The following is a 16,545-nucleotide window of genomic DNA, read 5'->3' on the forward strand; positions in this document are numbered from 1 at the left end:
ATGCATAAACACAAGAATTTTTTTTTTTCAGCCTGTGGCAGCTCTGCCCCAGTGAGAGTTGAGCATGAAGATGGTGCAACTGCTTGGCTTGCAGGGATGCTGGCAGCACCAAGTGTTCAGAGACACAAACCACCTCCATGGCAGGAGTTATGGCCCTATCAGAGTCTTTTTTTGAGCCTGTTGTAGCTGACAATCAGAAGGCCTCTTTGGCCAGTCTTTCTCTGTAGTGCCCACCATTCAGGCATTTAAAAAGATCCCTTGCCTGGGGTCCTTTTCTGTCGTTTGGCACATCAGGAATATAGAGGGGGCCCTCCTGACTGGGACTGGGGTCCTACTCTGTAGATTGGCTCATCAGGCACTTAAAGGGGCACCCTGGGTGGGGTCCTATTCTGTAGTTCAATGCCTCAGGCATTTGATGGGCCAGCCTCTCTATTGTTCAGCTGCCCTCGCTGGCATGTGGAGAGAGAGAGAGGCTATGGTGATGGCTCTACCTGCTACATGTGACTCAGCAGTATTGCCTTGCTTCCATGGCTGCTTGGCTTTCCTCCACAGGCATTTCCCACCACAATCTCCTCCCTCACATCCCCTTGATCCAACTCTCTGCAGTCAACAACAGTCCTTGCACTGGGATTGCTCCACAATCCTTAGACTCCAGCTCCCAGCCACTGCCCCTTCCAAGAGACCGACGTTCCTGCCAGGCATATGTATGGCTGTTGCAAGGATTGTCTGATTCTCACTCCATTTAGGCTGCCACAGATCAGCTGTCTCACTCTCAGCCTTAAATGTTTCTTCTCTGACTCAGACAATTACCCCACTGTGGGGATCAGACCCCTGCTTCAGATCCCCCACCTGCTGAGGGTAGGTCCAGTCCTACTATTACTCCTGTTTTTCCCCCTAGTTCCTTGTCCTACCAAGTTTTGTGTGGTTCTATACATTCTTTTCCATTGGTCAGGTCCTCCTGTCCACTCTCAGCTGGTGTTCTGCATGCACTTCTGTGTCTTAAGGTGTATTCCTCATGTATCGGTGGAGAGAAATGTACTCCATGCCCACCTACTCTGCCGCCATCTTGTTCTCCTCTGACGTTTCCTTTTTATTAATCCCAAATGAAAATAGTCCAGCTACTGAGTTCCTGAGTGCACCCTGGTATATACCAATCAAAACTAATGCTACCAAGTGGTAATGCTTATTTTGAGAAGCAGAAGATAAAGTTTTCAAAATTCAAATTATATCATGTTCTTTCTTTGTGGTATCTATGTCTACACAATGCCAGGAGATTAATTTAGATCACAGTTTTCTGCTCAACAGTTTTGCTGACATTTATAGCAAATGTGACAGGCAGAATAATAGCCCCCTTCGAAGATGCCCATGAACTAATCCCTGGAACCTGTGATTATTAGGTTCCATGGTAACAGAGAACTTAGGTTACAGATAGAATTGAAGTTGATAATTAACTGAGTTGGTGATATTATTCTGGATTATCTGAGTAGGCCTAATGTAATTACATTAGGGTTTTTCTAAGTAAAGACAATCACAGGAGAGTTAATATTACAGTGCTGTGATATAAGTAACACTTGGCCAACTATTGCTTGCTTAAAGATGGAAGGGGTCAATGAGCTAAAGAATGTGAACAGTCTCTAGATACTAGGCAAGAAAACAGAATATCCTATAGAGTTTCCAGGAAGGAATACGGCCCTGCTAACACTTGATTTTAGCCAAATGAGAACCATTTTGGACTTTTGGTCTCTGGAACCATAAGGTAATATATTTGTGTTGTTTTAAGTTACCAAGTTGTTGCAGAATTCACCAGTAATAAATAAAATACTTGATCAAATTAGCTTTTCCTATTTCAAGTTTACAGCAGTCACAAGCATGGATCTGTAAGTGACTTTAACACTTAATCTTCCTTCAAATAAGACTATGTAAACTAGTTTTCTAAAAAATGGCAAATAATAATTGAAATCTGCTGCTGCTGCTGCTGCTAAGTCGCTTCAGTCATGTCCAACTCTGTAAAACCCTATAGACGGCAGCCCACCAGGCTCCCCCGTCCCTGGGATTCTCCAGGCAAGAGCACTGGAGTGGGTTGCCATTTCCTTCTCCAATGCATGACAGTGAAAAGTGGAAGTGAAGTTGCTCAGTTGGGTCCAACTCTTCACGACCCCATGGACTGTAGCCTACCAGGCTCCTCCATCCATGGGATTTTCCAGGCAAGAGTACTGGAGTAGGGTGCCATTCCCTTCTCCAAATTGAAATCTAGTGCTAGGTAAAAAGTTCCTAGACTGGATACTAAAAGTATTATCTATAAATAGAAAATTCCCACTTGGAAACTGGGCTTCATTGCTCTGTGAATGACCTTGTTAGTAAGACAGCATAGTGTTTGGGAGATAATATTTGCAAACCAGATATCCAAAAAAGGACTAGTCTTTAGATTGTATAAAAACTCTTAAAACTCAATATTAAAAAAATAAAATAATATTGAAAAAGGAGCACATCCTGTGGCTAAACAATAGATCCCACATCTGAGAATAATAAAATTCATAATTATTAATTTATCACCTTATTTTAAATCTTTAGGTTTATATTGATTCAAGATTCTTGGTTTATCATATCATCATGGTCAAAAATCAATAACAAATGGTACCACTTTTGTTTTCTTTAAATATGGGCACATAATTTTATTGTTTTGGACATAATCTGTAACAGTTGCCATAATTTGATGATTTTGTGGGCCTATACTGTCTCATAGGGTGCTAGCCAAAATTTTCTTCAAACCTGACTTCCTATCAAAGACACTCTTCTGTGTTTCTAGAGAGATGAAGTTGTACTTCGTCTCCTGGAAGTAACCACATTCCTTTCTTCCTACTATTTCCCTCCCTTCCCAGTCAATAACAACTATGACCTTAAGTTTCCCTGAGATTTCACTATTTTCCCAAATCTCCTGAGTTGAGAAGATCCCCTGGAGAAGGGAATGGCTACTCACTCCAGTATTTTTCCTGTAGAATTCCATGGACAGAGGAGCCTGGTAGGCTAGAGTCCATGTGGTTGCAAAGAGTCAGACAAAGCTGAGCAAACTAATACTAACCCTACCATACATTCTACTTTAAAAAAATATATACAGGTACACCTTGTGTGATCAGTGATTTTTGATGTTACTGTCATACTTATTTTCACATTTTTAGCAATAAAGTATTAATCTTTTTAATTAAGATAGGTGCATTGTTTTGTAGACATACTGTTATTGCACATTTAATAGATTACAGCATAATATAAAGATACATGCATTAGAAAATAAAAAAATTCATGTGACTTACTTTATTGCAATATAAGCTTTATTGCAGTAGTCTGGAACTGAACCCACAATATCCCTGAGGTATGCCTGTATTAAAAATAAGTTCTGATTTAAAATTGGCTAAGTAAATGAAAATCAAAATGTTGAAGGCTTGAAAATGGACCCTTAAAGATACGTATTTCAGCTGGTAAAGAATGTCCCTGCAATGCAGGAGACCTGATTTGATCACTGGGTTGGGAAGATCCCCTGAAGAAGGGCATGGCAACCCACTCCAGTATCCTTGTCTTTAGAATCCCCATGGACTGGGGAGCCTGCGGGCTATAGTCCACGGGGTCGCAAAGAGTCAAACAGGACTGAGCAACTAAGCACAGCACAAAAGTAATTAAGTTAAGGGTCTTGAATCAGGTAGAGTACCTGGATTATCTAGGTGGGCCCAACGTAATAACAAGTGTCCTTATAAGAGACAGGAAGAGGGGGATTTGTCTACAAAAAAAGGAAAATCAGAATAACGTAGTGTGAAAAAAGAGTTAGCTAGTCATCTTTGGCTCTGAAATCGAGAAAGTGGCCATGAGCCACAGATTGCAACTGACCACTAGAAGCCAAAAAAGGTTCAAATAAACAAACAAAATCATTGTCCTTGACTACACATTCCCTAGCTTTAACTCAGCAAGGCTTATTTCAGACTTGACTTCCAGGTAACATATTCATGTTGCTTTCAGGTGTGATATGGTCATCTGTTTCAGAAGCAATGGGAAACTACCAGGAAGGATGTGGTAAAAACAGTAACTGGGGATTTAGATTTGTGGTGAATTATAGGGGGCAAATGCCTAAGATATAATTGTCAAATAAATCGCCATTGATATTTGTCATGTTTCAGTATATCTCTTGTTTTGGTGAATCCAATTGTCAACAATTTAGTATAAATTGGAGGTAAATTTTTCCAGTTTTTTTAATTAGAAATTTTATATTTTAAATGCTTCCAAAGGTATTATTTTCATATTTTATTGAGTCATCACACAATTCAAAGAATTCAAGCAAAAAATTTAAGTAAAATGAGAAATGTACTTTAATGTAGGTGTAACTTTTTGAAATGTCATTATCATTTTTGGATGTGAGACTTGTTCCTAAAATTTTGCTTTTGATATTCATTTTCCAAATATAAAGATAATTATTTTTTGATAGTTTTGCTACTTAAGCTGAGATGAATTTCATGAAGTTAATTTTTGTTTATTATTATACTTGTGTAACTGACATAATTGGATTTTTAATAGTGCCATTCCAAAGCACATGCTAAAAGAAATCCCAACATAGATAATAATTTTATATATCTTTGGAGATACTATTTGAATTACATTTGAATTAAGATACTGAAGCATGTGTTTAATGCCACAGTAAACACAATATCTGAAAAAGCTACTAATACTTTAATGATAACATTTTAACAAATAGCTGACTCCATAGAAAAATATTGCTTTATTTGTACAGGCATGATAAACATTTTAAATGGGATTTTACAACATTTAAAGCACTTGAAATAAAGTTTAAATATGGTTAATTAAATTTCACAAGAGTTTATTGAAAAACTATATATTATTCAACTAAAACTCTACAAAACCCCGTTTTACTTTTAAAATTGAAGTATAATAGACATACTGTAAATAGCACACATCATAAATGCATTTTGTGAACTTATTCATAAAATACTTAAATATCAAGACAGAAATTGTAATCTGAATCCCAAGAGCCTCATTTGTGTTCCTGCCCAGGCATTAATCCCATCAAAAATAAAGGTTATCATGACATCTATCATTATAATTCGGTTCTGCCTATTTGAACAGTTGCATGTGTTATGTTGCAATTCTTTACTCTTTACTGACAATTATATGATTATATTGATATGCTATGAGGTAACTACTAAATCTACTTTTGATTGGAAGTTGATTTTTTTCCCCAAGTTTGGAGCCACTATAAATAATGCTATGTTGAATATTCTTATCTATGTCTCTTGGAATAATCTTGCTCATCTGTGGACTATATTACTAAAAGTGGAATTGCTTTGTAGTGCTGTAGATTATGGTAATAATTCATTCTGGTAGATAATACTAAACAGTTTTCTAAAGTGGTGACACCAGTTTATATAATCACCACGTTGCATGAGATTTCTAAACATTGCATGAGATTTCAAAAACTGATTTTGACATTTTCTTCAAATTCAGCTATTCTATTTTCTTAGTACTATATTTGTTGGAAATCAACTTTCCATAAATATGTGGAGGCATTTCATATATGGGTATTATCTGGAATCTTTTTATGCAGCCCTGGAAACATAGGGACAGGAAATTCCTTGAAGCAAATTATTTACTTTTCTGGGTAAATAAAGATAGAGATAGTAACTCCTTCCAGAGTCACTTAGTGATGTCTCTCAGAAGAAATTTGCCTAGTTTTCAGGGTAATAGACATAGGAATGACTTACTCCCCTCCCGAGAAACATTTGCTTATATTCCAGGGTAATAAAAATAATGTTTGTTGTTTCTGTATATTGGAGGGGATGAAAGAATGAGCAAATTTTCCAGCAGCTCCTCTATATCAGAGTGTTTCAATCTTATGTTTTATATTCTGTAACACACAGTGAATACATGAACAGTTACCAACTGGAACTCACTACATTGCTCTATGGGAAATGAGGCTCTAGGAATTACCATTATAATTTTACTCTGGTTTCTGCTTTCCCTGTGATAATAAAATGTGTTTGCTTCCAAGTTGAATGTCTTCTATTTTCTCTCTGTGTGACACACACACGGACATAACACACACACCTGAAAATAGGGTAAAATACCAGACAGTTTACAGATTCTGACTTAAAAATATTATGGTTTTAATTTTCACTTCTCTGATGAATAATGAAATAAGACACCTTATTCTATGCCTAATGATGTTTTGGATGTTCTCTTGTAAAGTGCATATTTAGGTCTTTTCCCCAAGTTTATTAGGCTGTTTTTATTTGATTTGTGATTTGGTAAGTATTAAGTTCTTTATACAATTTTTGTCAGAAATAATGAAAGTTTAACACTATGGCTTTAATTTTTTCATTCTAATAATTGTTTCATTTGATGATAAGTTCTTAATTTTGATGAAGTATTTTAGACCAATATTTTCTTTATATTTACTTTTGTTTTCTGATTAAGGATTATTCACTTCTCCTGTGGTCATAAAAATATTCTCTTTACATTTTATTTTAGCTATATGTTTTATTGATATACCTTTCATATCTTTCTCTAAAATGCTATTTTACCTGACTTTTCAAACACAGTGTGAGTTAGATATCAGAGCTTATTTACTTTTCACACATCAATTTTCATTTAACCTAGCACATTCCTTCAAAGCACCTGTCTACACTACATGGTTAAGAGCACCTTTATTATAAACCAATTGATCAGCAGGGTCGAATCTCTCCTGATCCCTCTACTTTCTTCCATTATTTTATTTTTCTACTCTTATGCAAAACTTTACTATATTTTCTAGCTTTATAACTTCCATCATTTTTTAAGCCATCAGTTTTCTTATTTTTCATAACTATTAATTATCACATATGAACTTAATGAAGATATTTTATGGTTTTATTATATTTATTTAGGTCAATTAAAAATACTGACATCTTTAAACAACATTTTTCCATGTACATGCTATGTCCCTCTGTTTATTTAGTCTTCTTTAATTTCTTCTAATATATAATATTTTGAAATTTTGGTGACAGAATTTTGCATACTCTTCATCACATTGCTTAGTCATAAGTTTAAAAGCTATCTTTAAAATTTTTATTTTTAAACTCTTTTCTTCTGATTTATTGAAATAAAATTGATTTTCATGCACTGAATTTTTTAGTAACTTTATCTTATTAATGCTATGTATATTTATAGTAACTCTATGCATAAGACTATACACAATATGATCCTCTTTTTTCATTTTCAGTTATGTCTCTTCTCTTGCCTTACTACACTGGCTAAAACTTATCAGTTAAGTAGTGATATTTTAATATTCTCAGTGTTATCAAAGCAAGTTATATTTTATCATTGAATACAATATTTGCTTCAAGATTTATATAGGTATGTTTTATAGTTTCAGCGTGAAAGTCCACTCAGTCATGGCTGACTCTTTGCGACCCTATGGACTATACTGTACATGGAATTCTCCAGGCCAGAATACTGGACTGGGAAGCCTTTCCCTGCTCCAAGGGATCTTCTCAACCCAGGGATCAAATCCAGGTATCCCACATTGCAGGCGGATTCTTTACCAGCTGAGCCACAAGAAAAGCCCAGTTTAAGCATAAGTGACATCTATTATATAAATGTTTTAAAAGTTATCAAGTATAATTTTGGCATTATATGAAGCAATTATCTTTTTTGCTCAGTTACTCTGTCAATTTAATAAACTGATGATTTGAAAATAAGGGAGAAATTCCTTTCCCCTCCTTTTCCTATAGCATCTACTGTAGAAAACTTAAAATCTTAAGTGCTTTCCCCTCTTTGAAATTTAAATAAATCATTTTGAAAACTGACAAGTCTTTTGTCAGTTCTCTGATGCAGGAATGTCTTTCTCAAAGAAACAGAAGCCATCTCTTTGAAATGTAAGCATCAAAGAAGTTTGTTCTTCCTCTGGAATAAGCCAATTAGCTGACAGAATGTTGCCTTAATTACCAGGTAAAGTTAGCATGAACTACATGTGACAAATGGTACTGTCAATCCTCTTACTTGAGGACTAGCTATAGTTTATCTTAACATGAGTTGTATCTGCTTGCCTAAATAAAAGTGAAATTTATTTCCGTCTTTGAATTCTCTTAGTGGGAATTGGTTTTGCACATTACATTTTGGTATAATGCCCATTCAGTACTATTCCTGTATAATGCTAATTCACTAACAAAAACTGTCCAACAATTTACCTTCTACCTTTTATGCAGAGGATTTCCAGGTTGGTAGGAGATTTTATTTTTAATTATATTTCCATAGGAATTTTCATAGAACCATCTTCCTCTGTTATCTGTATCTTCTCATGGCATTCTGTATGTGTGTGTCCAAATTTCCCTCTTATAAGGCCATGAGTCATTTAAAATTAGGGATCTAATGACCACATTTTAACTTTATTATGTATCTACAGACTTTACTTCTAAATGAAGTCACATTCACACATCCTAGGCATTCAGACTTCAATATATTTTAAAGAGAGAAGGGAACACTGTTCAAGCCATAATAAGAATATACCTGGGTTAACATCATTGCATAATGGTATAGTAGCTGTGTTTCTGGTATTTGGAGGAAAATCTTTTCATCTGGACAAAGCACAGGGTTGGATAATATGAGAGAAATGGTAAGTGTTCTGAGTATTCTTTTGTTTCTCTAGATCCATTCTCAGCTCTTCTCTGTGCCCTTGAAGCTGAGTTCCATACAAGGCATTATCTGGAAATCACATGACTTCTGTCTTCCAGTGAGGTTCAAACAACGGGAGTTAGAGTGTTGAGAAACTGGATTAGTTATTACTGTTCTTCCTGCATGTCAGTGCTTCAGTTTTATTACTAAAGCTTACAAATGCTGTCTAGTGGTCATCTTCTACAGGTACACACAATTCTTGCTTAATTCTAATAGACTCTCTGCATATCTCTTCATTCCAGAGTGATAAAATGTCTCCAAATAGGGGAGCATAATACTTACTTGAGTGAGCTTGTAAAGTGTTGCAAGAGATTTTTGATGGGAAGTTATACCTAAGCACAGTGGGCTGCACACTCCCCAACGTGCATGAAAAAAAGACTGTGCAGGCCAATTAAGCGATTGGCTCCTAACCTTTCCCCACTCATGTAAGCAATAATGCTTTGTAAGTGTTACAAAAACAGGTGCTATAGACATGTTCTAAACCATGTATGACAGTCCGATTTCTATTGTAAATTACACATGAGGGTTTCTATTTAAATGAGATAATTCCACCCATATTTACTTATTTGCAGTTTTCATACTTCATGGTTATACAACTGCACTAACAATTTCAAATTGTTTATAAACAGATTCTTCCCTAGAAGACAAGTGATGTCTTAATCTCTTTACTCTGCTCTAGGAAAAAACTTCCCTACATGTCTTAGACAACTCCTTCTTTTTCATTTTTTCCCTTAATTTAAAAAATAGTAAAAAACATTTTTATTAAAAATTCTTTTTGTATGACTTTCTGAACTTGTCATTCTCACATTCACCAAACAAATGATTAATAAAAAAAGCAAAAATATGTTTAACAATTTCCCTTTCCCTTTGTTTTCTTATTTAGCATTGCCTTTCCCTTCCCATCAAGTTGCTTGATTTATCTTTTATTCTACTTCTTACAGAGAATATTAATGCGAAAAAAGTATCAATCAACTATAATTTTAAGCTTTTTCTCTACCACTTACTGAATTTTTAATTAAAAGTTTATTGTTTTGTTTTGCAGACTATGCTTGAATAACTGAAAATATATGTGCAAATTTTTGATTCACCTCATCTAATTCAAAGAAATAAATTTTAATTTGCATATAAAATTCCTTGATAATGAGACTTTCTTCTATCTATGTTACTTTCCCCATAAGTGCTGTAAGATCTTACAGTGATATTTTCATTAATTATGAAGTAATATAAGAACTTTTTATATATTCAAGTCTTTCAAAGAGAGAACCTGAAAATGAATGAGTTGTCTATTTGAGAAAAATAAATAAGAAAGGATTTTTGTTAATATTTTATCAAAAATATAACTCATGATTTCAATGCTACTGAACCACATTTTATATAACAAATGAATATGAGGAATTGTGAGTTGTGAATGTCTCTGAGGAAAATCATTCAAAAAAGACAATATTTGACCCAGTCTCACAAGAAAATTGATTTATAACTTAATATCATTAGGGAAATTAAAAAAAAAAAAACCTATAGCTAAAAAAGTGAGAAATATTCAGGTATTACACAACAGCTAAGATTTTAAAATAATACTGACCTTTTTACCTAGTCTAGCAAGGTGACTGCATCTTCAGAGAATTTCTTTGTGTTCCAAACATTCATCCAAGAATATGAATTGTTTCTAAAGTATGCTTTCACAAAATAAACAATAATCCTGTATCAAAATTCAACCTTCAAAGGCCTTTTTTTTTTTTTTTTAGTATTTCAAAGATATAGAATATGGGTATATCCTATTGGGTTTCCCTGGTAGTTCACCGGGAAAGAATCCATCTGCCACTGCAGGAGATACAGATTCTATCCCTGGGTCAGGATGGTCCCCTGGAGAAGGAAATGGCAACCCACTCTAGTATTCTTGCCTGGGAAATCCCATGGACAGATAAGCCTGGTGGACTACAGTCAATGGGGTAAGAAAAGAGTCAGATACAACTTAGCAAGTAAATAGCAACAATAACATTTCAATTGATACATACACCACCTATGGGTTTTTGCTTATCTATTAATAGCATCTTTGTAAACATGATATTTGTTGGCAAAATCATTCTATCTTTAAACCCAAGTTTGCCTACGTGGTTACAGAGCAGCTGGTTGTCATGCTTCAGTTCAGTTCAGTTCAGTAGCTCAGTCCTGTCCGACTCTTTGCCACCCCATTAATTTCAGCATGCCAGGCCTCCCTGTCCATCACTAACTCCCAGAGTCCACTCAAACTCACGTCCATTGAGTCGGTGATACCATCCAGCCATCTCATCCTCTGCCGTCCCCTTCTCCACCTGCCCCCAATCCCTCCCAGCACCACAGTCTTTTCCAATGAGTCAACTCTTCGTATGAGGTGGCCAAAGTACTGGAGTTTCAGCTTTAGCATCATTCCTTCCAAAGGACACCCAGCACCAATCTCCTTTAGAATGGACTGGTTGGATCTCCTTGCAGTCCAAGGGACTCTCAAGAGTCTTCTCCAACACCACAGTTCAAAAGCATCAATTCTTCAGTGCTCAGCTTTCTTCACAGTCCAACTCTCACACCCATACATGACTACTGGAAAAACCATAGCCTTGACTAGACGGACCTTTGTTGGCAAAGTAATGTCTCTGCTTTCAATATGCTATCTAGGTTGGTCATAACTTTCCTTCCAAGGAGTAAGCGTCTTTTAATTGCATGGCTGCAATCACCATCTGCAGTGATTTTGGAGCCCCCCAAAATAAAGTCTGACACTGTTTCCACTGTTTCCCCATCTATTTCCCATGAAGTGATGGGACCAGATGCCATGCTCATCATTTTCTGAATGTTGAGCTTTAAGCCAACTTTTTCACCCTCCACTTTCACTTTCATCAAGAGGCTTTTTAGTTCCTCTTCACTTTCTGCCATAAGGGTGGTGTCATCTGCATATCTGAGGTTATTGGTATTTCTCCTGGCAATCTTGATTCCAGCTTGTGCGTCTTCCAGCCCAGCGTTTCTCAGGATGTACACTGCATATAAGTTAAATAAGCAGGGTGACAATATACAGCCCTGATGTACTCCTTTTCCTATTTGGAACCAGTCTGTTGTTCTATGTCCAGTTCTAACTGTTGCTTCCAGACCTGCATACAGATTTCTCAAGAGGCAGGTCAGGTGATCTGGTATTCCCATCTCTTTCAGAATTTTCCACAGTTTATTGTGACCCACACTGTCAAAGGATTTGGCATAGTCAATGCAAGGGGAGCAATCCCATGTCCAAGGAGAGGTGGCTGTGCGGGTGCAGGAGGACCGAGAGGATCTACTCCACGTTCAAGGTCAGGAGGGGCGGCTGTGAGGAGATACCCCTCGTTTAAGGTAAGAGAAATCGAAGTAAGATGGTAGGTGTTGCAAGAGGCATCAGAGGACAGACACACAAACCATAATCACAGGAAACTAGTCAGTTTAATTACACGGACCAAGCCCTTGTCTAACTCAATGAAACTAAGCCACACAGTGTGGGGCCACCCAAGACAGGCGGGTCATGGTGGAGAGGTCTGACAGAATGTGGTCCACTGGAGAAGGGAATGGCAACCACTTCAGTATTCTTGCTTGAGAACCCCATGAACAGTACGAAAAGGCAAAATGATAGGATACTGAAAGAGGAACTTCCCAGATCGGTAGGTGCCCAATCTGCTACTGGAGATCAGTGGAGAAATAACTCCAGAAAGAATGAAGGGATGGAACCAAAGCAAAAACAATACCCAGCTGTGGATGTGACTGGTGATAGAAGCAAGGTCCAATTTTGTAAAGAGCAATATTCTATGGGAACCTGGAATGTTAGGTCCATGAATCAAGGCAAATTGGAAGTAGTCAAATAGGCGGTGGCAAGAGTGAAGTTTGACATTCTAGGAATCAGCGAACTAAAATGAAATGGAATGGGTGAATTTAACTCAGATGACCATTATATCTACTACTGTGAGCAGGAATCCCTTAGAAGAAATGGAGTAGCCATCATGGTCAACATAAGAGTCCGAAATGCAGTACTTGGATGCAATCTCAAAAACGACAGAATGATCTCTGTTTGTTTCCAAGGCACGCCATTCAATATCACAGTAATCCAAGTCTATGCCCCAACCAGTAACGCTGAAGAAGCTGAAGTTGAATGGTTCTATGAAGACCTACAAGATCTTTTAGAACTAATACCCCAAAAAGATGTCCTTTTCATTATAGGGGACTGGAATGCAAAAGTAGGAAGTCAAGAAACACCTGCAGTAACAGGCAAATTTGGCCTTGGAATATGGAATGAAGCAGGGCAAAGGCTAATAGAGTTTTGCCAAGAGAACGCACTGGTCATAGAAAACACCCTCTTCCAACAACACAAGAGAAGAGTCTACACATGGACATCACCAGATGGTCAACACTGAAATCAGATTGATTATATTCTTTGCAGCCAAAGATGGAGAAGCTCTATACAGTCATCAAAAACAAGACCAGGAGCTGACTGTGGCTCAGATCATGAACTCCTTATTGTCATACATAGGTTATCTTTATTGTGTTGGGCATGGAAAGAAGGCTTATTTTCCAGGATGCCAAATTAATTAGGAGTTTTTACTGGGATTTGGAGACAGACATCACTGGGGATAGAATTCTCCTTGGAACACTATACTACTACTTGGAAATTATCTAGAAATGTCACAGTGAGCTCATACAAACATAATCATTGCTCAATTTCCTTTTCAGCTGGGGAAGCCCACAAACATAATCACTATACATAATACTTGGTCTAGATATTAAAATTTTGTTTTTGAAAGTTGGGGGAATATTTCAATTTTATGTGACTCTAATTTTTTTTTTAAGAGCTAGTCTTTGGCTACTTAGTGAATTTCATCAATTGCCCTGGACCTGTCTTTTGGATATGTGCTGCAGAACAAACAGATTAAGATTGTGTGCTTTTTCTAGACAGATCTGAGGATAAAATCCTATAGCATCACTGAAATTCTATCGAATGGGATGGGAAAACTGTATGGAAGCCAGTGGGAAAAGGTAAGAATCTTTCTTGTTGCTACTGTATCATAATAGGCCCTTGTTTTAATGTGAAATACTGATTTATTTGATTTGGGTTATCAACTCAGTGATACAAATTTCTATTTCTATCAAACCACTCTTTGATGATGCCATATTTGTGAATCAATCAATTGTTAACTGACCTAAGGAATTTTGGTATTCACAATTTTCATTTTCCTATATGAATACTCATAATTTCTAAAAACAGTTTGGAAGTTAAAGCTATATATATTCTCTTTCACAAGTTCACCAACGTGTCATTTATAAAAATGTAAGCAAGTCTTATATGGAATTCATCCACACAAGCATAGAAGTGTCATAAAAACTCTGTCCTTGAATATTCATGAACTTCCTTTTCCCATCATTTTAAGTACTTTAACAAGAACTTTTCTAAAATTTCACTTCTAGAAATACATAGCAATATATTGAAAACTGGATCAGTGAACTTTCTATTCTGACCAGATGAGAGAGAATTATTTAATGTGGCAGATGTAAGGATCCACTGGAGTCCCATTGGAATTCTATTTCAATGCTATACAATAGAATGCTCTGTGATAATATTATTCCATATATGTGCTATAAAATATGTTAGCAACTTAGTCACTTTAAATGACAGAAATTAATTCATTTAATTTTAATTAATTTAAATATAAACAGCTACATATTTAGCCCATTTCTGAACTAAGAGCTCTAAGCTAAAGCCATATGAGCACTGGTTTATTAAATTCTTATAGCTTACACATGGAGGCATAGAGGTATATTTATAATCTTTTTAATCAACAACAAATTTTAAATATTACTCATTGCACAAGTGAAACCTTACTTTTATCATTCTTAATTGTTAATTTCTGATAAAAATGCCAGTTGTGGAGTGTGGATCAGGGAGATTAGTTTCAGAACTGCTAACTACCTACTCAAGAAATCAAAATCTTGATAAAAGTAACTACTCTTAGGTTGTAGATTATTGTACATTTATTTCCCCCACATATATACATCATGATGTTTATGTTGAAATATCTTAAGTACTTACAGAATAAAAAGCTATGTATCTTCATTTCTCAAACAATAAAATGGTAATAACACTAATTATTTTAAAATATAATATTGCTTTTTGACTTGAATCTGAAACTCCAAGAGAGAAACTGATGCTGAAATATCCCTTGTAGTTGTAAACAACAACAAAAATGACCATATCATATGAAAAATTAGAACAAAATTTCAGATATTGCAAATCAACTGTCCTCTCCAAAGAAGAAAATACAAAACACAAGCCCCAGTACCAATACAACTATTTGCCTTAAGGCTTTTTGAAGCCTCACACTGGGATGTTGATCCCAGGAACATAGTAGCAGTAATTACAATTCAGTTCTGCTGAAGTTACTGGAATTTGTAAAGCAGGACACCTGAAAGAGGCTGTGCAAAGAAAGAGCTCCAGGTATTTGCACAGGGACACTGAAACCAAGTCCCCTTAAAATTGAGTTCCTTTGCTGAATTTGCAATTAACCTCTCTTTCTAAAATGTTATTCCTTCTCTTGTCCTACCACTGTTCCCTCAGGATTGAAGACTATCAAAGAAAAGGGCAGATTGAAACCCAATAGGTCTGTGCAGGGACCTCCCTTATACAAAAGACACTATATGTCCTCCATTTCTTGTTTGTAAAAACAAAAACAAACAAACAAAAAATGCTTTAATCTCCTATTGTTTTCGCTAAATTCCAAAATACTTATTCAAGCAGTTACTTACTAGGGAAGTGAGAGAATTCAGAAACAAAGGGAAAGCAGTCTAGAAACAAGAATTCAGTTATAAAATAGAATCCTAGTTGCTTCTCAAAGAAATACATACAAATCTGAATGGTTTTGTGGAAACTAAAGACCCTGCCCAAGTGGAAGATGATGACTGCATGTTGACCATTAGAATGTACACCCTAAAGTGGTTGAAATCAGGAGGTTGATGATTGAGATTCTAGAAACACCACCTTCACCATGAACCAATCAGAAGAAAGTCATGTACCCTGTAGCCCTCAACTCAAACGTTGCCTTTAAAAACCCTTCCCTGAAACCCATATTAGTGATTGAGTCTTTTGAGCATGAGCTATCCATACTCCTTCTTAACCCCTGAATAAACATTGTACTTACCTTCCCTACAACCTCATGTCAGTAAATGGGCTTTGCCATGGAATAGGTGAGGGAACCCAAGGTTGTGCAGTTTTATCCAGCCAGTAAGAAGAGAGATTACTATAATCCCTAGTATAAAATTGAGACCTTAGAAACATCACATTTCAAGAGTGCTGCTTTAGACTAGCCCTAATGAAAGCTTTTTGAAAGCCTTAACACTGATTCACAGGTAACTTAACTGCCTTCTAGTATAAATTCAACATTCTGGAAAAGGAGGAGCACATGATGCTGATTTTCAAAAATGTAGAGTCCTCGATGTTCAGTATACAATTGTAGGGGAGCAGAATTTGCCACTCTAAAATATGTCTCTTTGGCATGTTAATTGTTCTAAGTTGGTAATTTTCTGAGAAACAGCAGACATGGGAAAGGCTCTAAAAATCAAGTACTATTTACCCTTTTGTAAGAAACATTTACATTGTAAGGGAAATCTCCATATATAAGGGCATCTCCCTCTCCAAACCTGGAAGAAGAGGGTGACCAAAACTGAAGAAACTCATATCAATGGAGGAAGCAATAACTTTTCTTTTAAAAGTGTATTTTATATTGGAGTATAGTTGATAAATAATGATGTGTTAGTTATACATGTACAGAAAAATGATTTAGTTATACCCATAAGTATATACTATTTTTC

General features: G+C 36.0%; 1 long non-coding RNA gene across 1 annotated transcript; it reads left to right on the top strand.

The window, feature by feature from the left end:
* The first annotated feature begins 1,445 nt into the window (after window positions 1–1,445).
* LOC133260610 (uncharacterized) lies at window positions 1,446–13,865 on the top strand. Its single transcript, XR_009740889.1, has 3 exons — window positions 1,446–1,756; window positions 11,878–12,051; window positions 13,636–13,865. It is a non-coding gene; the product is annotated as an uncharacterized LOC133260610 (long non-coding RNA).
* Window positions 13,866–16,545: the final 2,680 nt, after the last annotated feature.

The sequence above is a fragment of the Bos javanicus genome, chromosome 14 (assembly GCF_032452875.1).
Source record: "Bos javanicus breed banteng chromosome 14, ARS-OSU_banteng_1.0, whole genome shotgun sequence".
NCBI lineage: Eukaryota > Metazoa > Chordata > Mammalia > Artiodactyla > Bovidae > Bos > Bos javanicus.